This window comes from Piliocolobus tephrosceles, chromosome 1 (assembly GCF_002776525.5).
Source record: "Piliocolobus tephrosceles isolate RC106 chromosome 1, ASM277652v3, whole genome shotgun sequence".
NCBI lineage: Eukaryota > Metazoa > Chordata > Mammalia > Primates > Cercopithecidae > Piliocolobus > Piliocolobus tephrosceles.
In genome coordinates this window covers 79,787,243-79,798,895 of record NC_045434.1, presented here as the reverse complement: position 1 = coordinate 79,798,895, position 11,653 = coordinate 79,787,243, and the positions used below count along the sequence as shown (strand labels likewise).

General features: G+C 38.4%; 1 protein-coding gene across 6 annotated transcripts in view; it reads right to left on the bottom strand.

The window, feature by feature from the left end:
• Positions 1-11,653, bottom strand: part of DISP1 (dispatched RND transporter family member 1) — a 195,573-nt gene that overhangs the window by 162,284 nt on the left and 21,636 nt on the right. For 5 of the 6 annotated variants that reach the window (XR_002729903.2, XR_004229029.1, XR_002729902.2 and 2 more), the window contains one exon: positions 8,948-10,177. The exons of the other annotated variant lie outside the window; for it this stretch is intronic. The gene's annotated coding sequence lies outside the window, so the exon portion shown is untranslated. Of the gene's footprint in view, positions 1-8,947; positions 10,178-11,653 lie in introns of those variants that run through there. 6 annotated transcript variants of the gene reach the window in all.

Below are 11,653 nucleotides of genomic sequence, written 5' to 3'. Positions count from 1 at the left end.
TTTGAGACGGAGTCTTGCTCTGTTGCCCGGGCTAGAGTGCAGTGGCCGGATCTCAGCTCACTGCAAGCTCCGCCTCCCGGGTTCACGCCATTCTCCTGCCTCAGCCTCCCGAGTAGCTGGGACTATAGGCGCCGCCACCTCGCCCGGCTAGTTTTTTGTATTTTTTAGTAGAGACGGGGTTTCACCGAGTTAGCCAGGATGGTCTCAATCTCCTGACCTCATGATCCGCCCGTCTCGGCCTCCCAAAGTGCTGGGATTACAGGCTTGAGCCACCGCGCCCGGCCTAATAATACATTTTTAAAAACCTCTAAATAATCATACAATTAATGTTCAGATTCAGGAAATGAAATCAATACATACTATCTAATTGCAGGGCTTTCATTCAATGAGAGCACATATTTTGCCATTTAAAGTAGGTTGGTATCCAGAATATTAAAATGCATAGTATATACCAACTAAGAGATATCCTATGCAGGTGGGTCCCACTTTTACCTCTATATACCAGATACTACACTACAAGGATCTATACTCTAGATCATTTCTCACCTTTTTTCCCTAAAATGCCTTTTGAGACAGGGTCTCACTATGTTGCTCAGGCTGGTCATGAACTCCTAAGCTCAAGCAATCCTCCCACCTCAGCCTCCCCAGTAAAATGAGACTGCAGGCCCATGCCATTCCACCCAGATTAAGGTCCTTTTTTGACCTTTTTTTCTCTGTCATGTTCTCCCATAAAGTTTTAATACCTGAGTTTCTCCTCGTTTAGAAAAATAATAATAAAACATTTTAAAAATTTTAATATCATAGATATACATTTTGTATTATTATGAATAGCCAATCCCTCCATAAACTAAATTGCAATCTCGTTTCTATATCTTAAGGACCAAAAGACATACTCAATTCTAATCAGCCCTTCTAAAATTTGAGGATACTCTATATTGCACATAAGAGAGTTCAGAGAAGAGTTCCTAAAGGTTTTGATAAATACTCCCAAATTGCTCATTAATGATTGTACTGTAAAACCCTACCTATCTAAAATATGCAATACCTATTTCAGAAAAAAATAGAGAACATGTCAAATATTATAACTTTTTGATGTATCAATAGTTTTTAACAGTATTTTCTACTTTGTTTATAGCAAATAGTACTTCTGCAATGGGAAAACCTTTATAATAACTAGCTTGATTAAGCATTTGACACTTTTCCAATTTTCTTATTTAAATACAATTAATTTGCCATTCCATCAAAAGTGAAAAAGACAAGACTATGGCAAGAAGATAAAATCGTCATCAAGTAGAAACATCATAGGAATGGAAGAAAAGACCAAGTTCACCAAAGAAAAGTAAAAATAACTATTATCAATATTCAAGGAGAGAGATCCAGTATAGCACAGTGTTTTAAGAATGTGACTCAAGAAACAGAATGCATGGGTTTAAATGCCAGCTCTGTCTTTTCTTAGTTATATAACAAGGCAAGTAACTTAACTTGTCAAAGACTCAGCTACTTTATCTGGAAAATGAAGATACTAAAAGTCATTATCACACAGGTTGTGATCAAATGAGATAATGCCTCTAGCACAGAGACTGGTACCCAATAAACACCCAATAAATGTTAAAGACAAAATGACAGATGTATCAATATGTGGCACTAAGTAGGGCCCTTATAGCTCCTCAATTGCTCTACTAGGTAGGAACACTGCTCTTGAGCCACAGGGCATGCAGGTACACAGCCCCATTGGTTTCCATGAAGGTATCATTTGAATGATGACCAACTCATTACACAGAAGCCTTGTTCACAATATAGAAGTTAACACTAATATTATAGAATATAAAAGAATAATCAAGAAACAGACAGTCATACATGAATATTGAACTGTATGACACCAGGGTCAGCATTCTGATTGGGAAGGCACAGAACCCTGAGAGTTGGATGATACCTTTAAAAATCTTGAATCTCTGGAGTCCCAGAGTCCCAGGAACTATCTGATCCTGCAGAAATTAGCCTTTCCTTTGCTCAAGATGAAGCACATGCCTCTTCCTTACAAGATAACCTATGTCTTCCCAGATCTACTTCCACCTCTGGTTCTTGACCTCCAGACCAATCACAAATAACCATGTTTGGGAAGTGCTGAATCTGCTGAGGAGGAAAAGGACTATATGGCTGAAAGAGCTGCACAACTTAGTCAACATGTAAAGCAAGAGCTGGAAGAACAGACATAAGGCTGGATTCTGAAGACACTGGACCAAGGGAAATAGAATATGAAGTTGGATAAAAGAAGACTTACCTGAGAGCACTCTCCCATTATACTGAATTTAACACCCTGACAAGGCCCCTGGAAATGATACTACAATATTAAGATGGCTCTTGAAAGTTTGGAAAAAGTGGAGGCACACAGTAAGTGAAGGAGAAATGGCAGAACTGCTGTGGCAGATAGTAAATTTAGGGAATGAAAGGTTCCAAAGAAGTGGACATGCTAGAGAGTATATATGAAGGAAGCTGAAAACTGCCTACTGACTGTGCTCTATGAGAGGGCTCAAAGGGCATTACATTTCCCAAAGCATAAGCAATACACTGATGAAAAGGGCAACCATAGTCCTGAGCTCAGTGGTGGCTGTCCTCATATTAATAGGAGATACTATGAGAAGCTGGGCTCCTTGAAGTACAAAGACCTGGCCCCTGTACCTAGATTTGGGACTTCTTTGCAGGTTAATCCCAGGTCTGGAGCTCCCCATAGGATTGACTGGTGTCTTGGATGCAGCTGCACTATGGATTAGCTTCTCCTGTTGAATCTGCTTCACAATCCTTCACTTCCCCACAGAGGTTGGTTGCCAAGAGGACTGCCGAAAAAATCTCCTGCATGCAAATTTCTGCCTCAAATCTGTGTATTCCGTGCAGAACCAGACCTAGGGCATTCTCAAATATCTCAAAATGCTGGATTAAATCAAACAAACATTCCTTTAAATGCATAGTAAGAAATTAAACATTCAGAGGCCAAAAACAAGACAGGAACTGTAATCCAGAACAGTAAGCAGAAACTGATTATAGTTACTCAGGGGAGATTTACCAGCCTCAATAACCAAGACATTTGAATTTTAATACCTATTAACTGGCTGGAATGAGCACCAACCCTGGGACACAGAAAGTTAGAACTAAAAGACCCTCATAAAACCAAATTCCCCAAGTAAACATAACTATCTTGGTCTAGGTTCTAGGTGAACAAAAAAAATCTACACCAATAACTTAAGTCCTGGGCCAGCCTTCACAATGGTTTGAAGTTCAAGTTTATACTACCTGCATGATCCAAGAAATTCAAGGCTCAGAAATGTATAAAAAGGGTGATCCCAGGCTGATAATATTCCTGAGATAACTAGCAGAAGCAAATGTAAAACTATTCTGGACCTACAGAATTCCCATATTTAAAAAAAGCCTCACTAAAGATAAGCTCATAATCTAAAGCTGTAAAGCACAAGAAGAAATAATTCACCATAAGGGGACAGCAGACACAAAAATTAGTAGGATTAGACATCAAAAAATTTCAGCTGATAGTGCAGATGGAAATTATAAAATAAGTATATTTAAAATTATTAAACACATAAGAGACATTATAAAATATGAGAGAAAAAGAAAGACAATAGAAAATAAAAATAAAATAAAATAAAGACAATATCAAAAGACCAGGCAGATCTGAGGGAAAGGAAAAAACAAACAGAATTTTATGAGCATTGAAATAAAAAAAATACACACTGGGTTAAACTGCAGATTAGATACAGATAAAGAAATAATTAGTTTTTAAAAGGAAAATAGAGTTTAGGATATTATTTAGAATGCAGAACAGAGATAGGAGACAGAAAATAAGCAAATGGGACTAAGAAATACACAGGAGAGGATGAAAATGTCTAGCAACATCTTCTATCAAATCAAGAAGAGAATACAAAGGGGAAAAAAAGCAATGTTTGAACAGATAATAGTTGAGAATTTTCCAAAAATGATGAAAGCCATTAATCATCAGATTGAGGAATCACCAGCATAACATATCCCAACTAAGACACAAAGAAATTACAAAACACCAGTGACTAACAAGATATCTCAAAAGACCAGACAACACTGTCTCAAGATGAAGAAACTACAAGGTACACTAAAAACAAAAATTAAACAAACATAATAATAGCACATTAAGGAGAAGACTCTATGCTTATATTATTGTCATTCAATAAGCATATGTGGAAAAGGGAAATCAGATGAAACAGTATATGAAGGAAGAAAACATAGAACCCTTCCTCTGAGAAAGAGGCATCTTGTCAGGCAACCAGGAATACAATTTTTTTTTCCTCAGGATTCATTAAGACAAGAGAAAGGAGGTAAGGGAGGATGAAAGAGAAACAGAGAAGAAAAGTTTCTTTAGGAGGGACTATCAAAAGGTAGAATTAAAAAGTCTCTAAAGGCAAAAAAAAAAAAAAAGAAAGAAAGAACCAAAAAAAGGCTGGGCACAGTGGCTCAGACCTATAATCTCAGAACTTTGGGAGGCAGAAGCAGGAGGATCCCTTGAGCCCAATAGTTCGAGACCAGCGTAGACAACACGGTGACACCTGTCTCTACAAAAATAAAAATAAAAATAATAAAAATTAGCCAGACACGGTGGTATGAGCCTATAGTCCCAGCTACTCAGGAGGTGAGGTAAGAGGACCACTTGAGCCCAAGAGTTCAAAGGCTGCAGTGAGCCCTGTTCGCACCTGGGCAACAGAGCAAGACCCTGTCTCAAATAAAGAAAAAACAACAAGAAAATTAGAAGCAAAAAACAATCACAACTAAAGGATATTGTGGTTACCTCCCCAACATCCATGTTCCCTATTTTAATTTCTGAGTATCACTCCTGCCACACACTCTATAAATTTTGGGGAAATATTACTACCCTTGCTCTAGAAATGGGACATGAGACTCAGATACAAGTTACTCAGTGCAAATGCTCCACCTTACTGGTTCAAGCGTCAGCATGGACTTAATTCAAGCCAGTAGGTCTAGACATGTTTTCTAGAAATTTCTCGGAAAGAAACTCTCTCTTCTACTTAATGATGTGATATGACATATGATACCTGGAACTCCTGTAGCCATTTTACAACTATAAGGGAAGTCAGACTAAAAACGAAGATTAGAGCAGAGCTGAGAGAACTGCAGAGCAACAGAGCCACAGACTTGACCAAACAACATCTGAAGACTGACCTCTCTCTAAACTTTCCAGTCAATTAATAAATCACCTTCTTGTTTTAGCTAGGTATATTTACTATTATTTTGCAACGAAAAGCATTCTATTGGATACACATGGCACAAGGCTAAAGCTCTATCTGATTGATCACAAAGATTTCCTCTGATTTAGACTCAATATTGAGCTATGAAGTAGAAATTTATTATGTTAATAAATACATGTTGTATTTCAGAAATGGCTTAGGAAGAAAAACAAGACTCTGCCTGACATTGGAGATTTTCAGCAGACACACAACTGTAATTTGCCAGGTGCCAGGAAAACTGACCTTTCCCAACATCACAGGCCCTGTATGTGCTAACACAAATTGTGCAGAAAGGGGCAAAGATGCTGCAGCCAAATGGAAAATAGGACATTCTTAAATGAAGTTTGCTTCTGGAGAAATCCATATAGCACCAAACTCTTAAGTCTTTTTATTTTCAAGCTATTTTGTTTAAATTGTCTCAATTTTTAAAAATTGAAGGATTTCTAATTAAAAATCAAAGACTGGATACATGCATTTATCTTCACTTGCTCCCAAAACCCCACTAACATGACAGTAAAGAAATGTTAAAAATTATAAACACTGAAGATAATGGCTGGAAGAGATAAAAGAAAACAAAAAAGTTAACAAAAGCTTGGAAGATGCAAAGCAGAAGTATAGTTTCTGACTTAGCAGAACAGAGAAAGTTGAAACATAACATGTGTAGTTAAGAGAGAGACACCAGCCAGCCATGGTGGCTCATGCCTGTAATCCCAGCACTTCGAGAGGCTAAGGCAGGTGGATTGCTTGAGCCCAGGATTTTGAGACCAGCCTGGGCAACAGAAAAACCCAATCTCTACAAAAAATACAAAAATTAGCCAGGTGTGGTGGTGCATGCCTGTAGTTCCAGCTACTTGGGAAGCTGAGCTGGGAAGAACGGCTTAATCCCACAAGGTCAGGGCTGCAGTGAGCCAAGATAGCACCACTGCATTCCAGCCTGGGCGAAAAAGCACAAGGCACTATCTCCACATGCACACAAAAAAGTAACACCAACAAAAAAATAATTCACAATAAAGAGGCCAGAAATGGGGCAGAGTTTTGGGTAAGGCTAAAATCAGAAGGATGACAGAAAGTCCACATAAGGAACAATTAGATTTTAAATGCCCTGTTGGGTGTGGTGGCTCATGCCTGTAATCCCAGCACTTTGGAAGGCCAAGGCAAGAGGATCACTTGAGCCCAGGAGTTCAAGAACAGCCTAGGCAACAGGGAGAGACTGTCTTTACAAAAAATTTTAAAACTTAGCCAGGCTTGGTGGCACATGCCCATAGTCCCAGCTACTAAGGAGGATGAGGTGGGAGGATCACTTGAGCCCAGGAGGTCAAGGCTGCAGTAAGCTGGGATTATGCCACGGCACTCCAGCCTGGGCAACAGAGCAAGACTCTGTCTCAAAACAAAAAAGAGATTTTAGATGTCCCTCTACAACTCTGTGACTTGCACTCTGGTAGGAGAAAAGCAGTTTACTCTCTAGAAAAAAAAAAAAACTGAATCAGACAAATACCAGACTCTGGGACTACAAGCACAACTGAGTGTGAGGATAAGATACCGTACTGACGGCCAGGCACGGTGGCTCACACCTGTAATCCTAGCACTTTGGGAGGCTGAGGTGTGTGGATCACTTGGGGTCAGGAGTTCAAGAACCAGTCTGGCCAACATGGTGAAACTCCATCTCTACTAAAAATACAAAAATTAGCCAGGCATGGTAGTGGGCACGCCTATAATCCCGGCTACTTGGGAGGTTGAGGCACAAGAATTGCTTGAACCTGGGAGGCAGAGGTTGCAGTAAGCCGAGATCATGCCGCTGCACTCCAGCCGAGATGACAGAGTGAGATTCGGTCAAAAAAAAAAAAAAACAAGATACTGTACCGAAAACAGGGAGATTAAAATTTTTACAGTGGTCCCTGATTTATAATAGTTCGATTTTACCATGGTGGGAAAAGAATATGCATTCAGTAGAAACCGTACTTTGGGTATGGTATGACCGTTCTGGTTTTTATTTTCAGTACAGTTTTCAATAAATTACATAAAGTATTCAGCTCTTTATTATAAAATAGGCTTTCTGCTAGATGATTTTGCCAAATTGTAGGCTAATGTAAGTATTCTGGGCACATTTAAGATAGGCTAGATTAGGCTTCATTAAGTTAGGTGTACTAAATGCTTTTTTTTTTTTTTGAGACAGAGTCTCGCTCTGTCACCCAGGCTAGAGTACAGTGGCGCAATCTCAGCTCACTGCAACCTCCACCTCCTGGGTTCAAGCAATTCCCCTGCTTCAGCCTCCTGAGTAGCTGGGACTACACGCGCCCGCCACCACGCTCGGCTAATTTTTTGTATTTTAGTAGAGACAGGGTTTCACCATGTTGGCCAGGATGGTCTTGATCTCTTGACCTTGTGATCCGCCCACCTCAGCCTCCCAAAATGCTGAGATTACAGGCATGAGCCACCGTGCCCGGCTCTAAGTGCATTTTTGACTTATGATATTCTCAACTTCCCATGGGTTCATCAGGATATAATGCTACTGTAAATTAAAGAGCATTTCTATAGTAAGCAGTGAGATCAATCTCTACCTCTCAGTTCTCTTCCTCTGTTTAACTGTCAAAAACTAGTAGCAACTTGTACCTCCCAGGCAGGAGAAAGACTCTTCTTTGGAAAGAGAAAACAGCCCAAGAGAAAAGGCTATAGATAAATGGTCCCTAACCTTTTTGGCACTAGGAAGCGATTTCATGGAAAACAATTTTTCCACAGACAACATGGGTGGGGGCAATGGTTTCAGTAGGAAACTGTTCCACCTCAGATCATCAGGCATTAGATTCTCATAAGGAGCGTGCAACCTAGATCCCTTCTATGCACAGTTCACAACAGAGTTCACACTCTATGATAATCTAATGTCGCTGCTGATCTGACAGGAGGCAGAGCTCAGGCCTGCCACTCACCTTCTGCTGTGTGGCCCAGTTCCTAATGGGCCACAGACTGTTACCAGTCTACAGCCTGGGAGTTGGGGACCCCTGCTATAGATATTAAGAGTCAGCAATGTCTCAATAAAATAAATCTGATACTCAACTAACAGCCCTACAGTGAAACCCATGCACACAGTTTCCAAGATTTTTAGTATTAGCTAAATGTTTGAGAAACAACCAAGGAATGCTCCTATCATGAAATAAAGAAACCAAATCAAATAGAAAAACAAACAAAAATACAATACACAAAGAAATTATTTTTTAAAAACTAAAATTATTTGGACAGAGGTGAAATTATAACAAAACAGTAATAGACTATAAAAATGAATGCTCAGAAAAGAAGAAAAGGCTTTGAAATGTTTACTTATAATATTTTTGAGACACGATCTCACTCTGCTGCACAGTGGCAGAATCATAGCTCACTGTAACCTCTAACTCTGAGCTCATGCAATCCTCCTGCCTCAGCTTCCTGAGTGGATAAGACTACAGACATGCACCAATGCACCATGCTAATTTTTTTTTTTTTTTTTTTTTTTTGTAGACAGGGTCTCACTATGTTGCCCAGGCTAGTCTTTTAACTTCTGGCCTCAAGTGATCCTTCTACCTGGGGCTCCCAAAGTACTGAGATTAAAGGCATAAGCCATTGTGCCCAGCTGAAAAGTTTAAATGAGAGCAGAACATTTAAAAATATATAATAATAACATTGGAAGAAAAGGCTTAGAAAATCTCCCAGACACTAGAAAAGTAAAAATTAGAAAATCAAAATCCAGGAATTCAAATATTAGACAAAAGAAATTCTAGAAAAGAAAAAATGGGAATAAAATTTATCAGGGATATAATACAAGATAATTTGCCATAAACTCCAAGAAAACAAGTTTTAGAAAAACAGTAAATGTAATCATAATCACTGAGTGGCTCAAGTATGAATAATACATAATTTTAACAGTGAAGACACTAACCAAAAATAGTGATAACTCCATTAGGGAAAGAAAGTTGAGGGGGAAAGGGAAAAAACTTAAGTATAAAAAAGCTAAATCTTCCTTTGCCTTGTTAGTAAGTCAACATATATGATTAAAATGGAAAAAATTTTAAATGGTAGCATAATCAATATTGAGAAATACTAGGAGAAACTATCGAGAGGATTATAAGTAGTTGCCTCTGGGAATAACCATTCAGGGATGAGAAAGGGTGGACCAGGGAACCAATGTTTTTCATTATATGCATTATATCATATTTGAGTTTTTAACATCAATTAAACCTATAAACTAACCTTTGTGAGAAACAATGTTTTATAACATTAAGTGACAAGAAATAGCTCTCCATAAATGTTATGGTTTTTTGGTCTTAATTAAACTGTTTCTCATAAAGGTCTTCTTGCCCATTTCTTATTTTTTCATTCTAGATAAATTATATTTTTGGTTACCATTATGAATGACACTATAAAATTTTGTTCTCTAATTGGCTGTTGCTAGTGATTTTATATACTTTTGTTAAATTGTTAAGAATCCTTGTTTTTAATTGTTCTTAAATCCACTGATAATAGAAACTATTTTCATGATCGTTACATTTAGCATTGCTCCCCACCCACAATAGATGGGAAGTAAATATTTAACAAATGATAGATAACACTGCTAGAGCACCTACTGATAATGTGTCACCCACTAAACTAGGCAATTTATAATCTCTAGCCTTCACAACTCTTTAAGGTAGCGTTTTGTTTAGGCCACTAGGTAGACTAATCAGCTGTAACAAAGAAATACCACAAAAAAAAAAAAACCAAGGGCTTAAAGAAGATAGAAGTTTATTTCTCTCTCACATAACAGTGCAAAAGTAAATGGATAACCTAGGGTGGAGAGTCAGCTCTGCTCCAGGGAACCCAGACTAGCCAGTCAGTTCTGCTGTCTTCATCAATTGGCGTCCATCTCTGGATCCAAGACTGCTGCTTTAATTCTTGTCATTTCCCAGCCAAAGAGAAAAAAGAAAAGAGAACATCCAGGACACATGGGTTTTTGTTTAAGAAGATGACCCAAAAAGTTGCCTGCATCTCTTCCTTGTACATCCCAATGGCCCAAACTTATTGGGCCCAATCTACCAGCATCTATCTGGGAAACACAGTTGGAAACACTTGGGTAGTCATGGGCTAGCTTAAACTTCAGGCAGGACTAGAAATTTTATTTCTGAAAAGAAGAAACACAGAATGGCTACTGGAGTATATCTGGCAGTCTCTGTCATAGTTAGGTATTATAATCCCTACTAAAGATAAGAAAATTGAAAATCAGAGTTATTTGCCTAAGGCCACATAGCCAGCAATGATTAAGCCAGGATTCAACTCCTCTTCTGTCTCTGGATCCCATACTATCGCCCTGCTAAATCATGCTAAATAATATATATGCTTTTTAATTTCTTGCTCAACTGGATGATTCTAGTCAAATAGTCTTGGGTGTCCTCCTTAATACTATTTGTTTTATTACAAAATTTCCTTTCCTTAGGTGGAAAGGACCTTGATATTTAATTCTAATGCTCTCATTTTACACAGTAACTAAAACTCAGAGATTAAGTGAGTTGTTTAAGGTCCCATAGCCAGTTACTGAAAAAAAGGGCAAGTAGAGATCCTGGGTTCCTGATTTTCATTCCAGTGCTCTTTTCACTATCCTATTCTATCTTCTAGTGAAAATAAAGTTTGTCTGTCATAATTATAGTCATTCCCAGATGTTAAATGGTTTAAAATGATAATTTTTTTTCTTCCAAATGATAAGAAAGCACTAGTTCCAAGCAGATATTAAAGTTTGGTCACACATTACCACTTCTGTACATTTACTGAGAATTCATGAAGTAATGTTATCTTTGGGCTAGCATAAAGCTACAGGAAGAAACCTTCACAGTCACAGTAGTTTCTCTGTGTATCTCTAAAACCTAGCATTCTTACTTACAAACATCATGAGAGTAAAAGAATTTAAGCCTGTTTTTTTCCCCCAATTATGTTTACCTTCATTTCATGGTCACTTAAAGATTCTGGTACCAAGTGTGCCCTCGGAAAATAAAACAACTTATTCCTCCTATCTCAAAAGTCAAAATTATTCGTAGTCCACTAAAAGCTCTATTTGCTACTACTATCTTAAATACAAAATAGAGATCTAGGAAGACTGCTGAATTAAGCTCAAATTTTTTAAAAATTTATTTTATTTATTTATTTTTTGAGACAAGAGTCTCACTCTGTCCACCAGGCTGGGGTGCAGTGGCACGATCTCGGCTCACTGCTACCTCCTCTGCCTCCCAGGTTCAAGCAATTCTCTTGCCTCAGCCTCCCAAGTAGCTGGGATTACAAGGCATGTGCCACCACACCTGGCTAATTTTTGTATTTTTAGTAGAGACAGGGTTTCACCATGTTGGCCAGGCTGGTCTCAAACTCCTGATCTCAGGTAATCC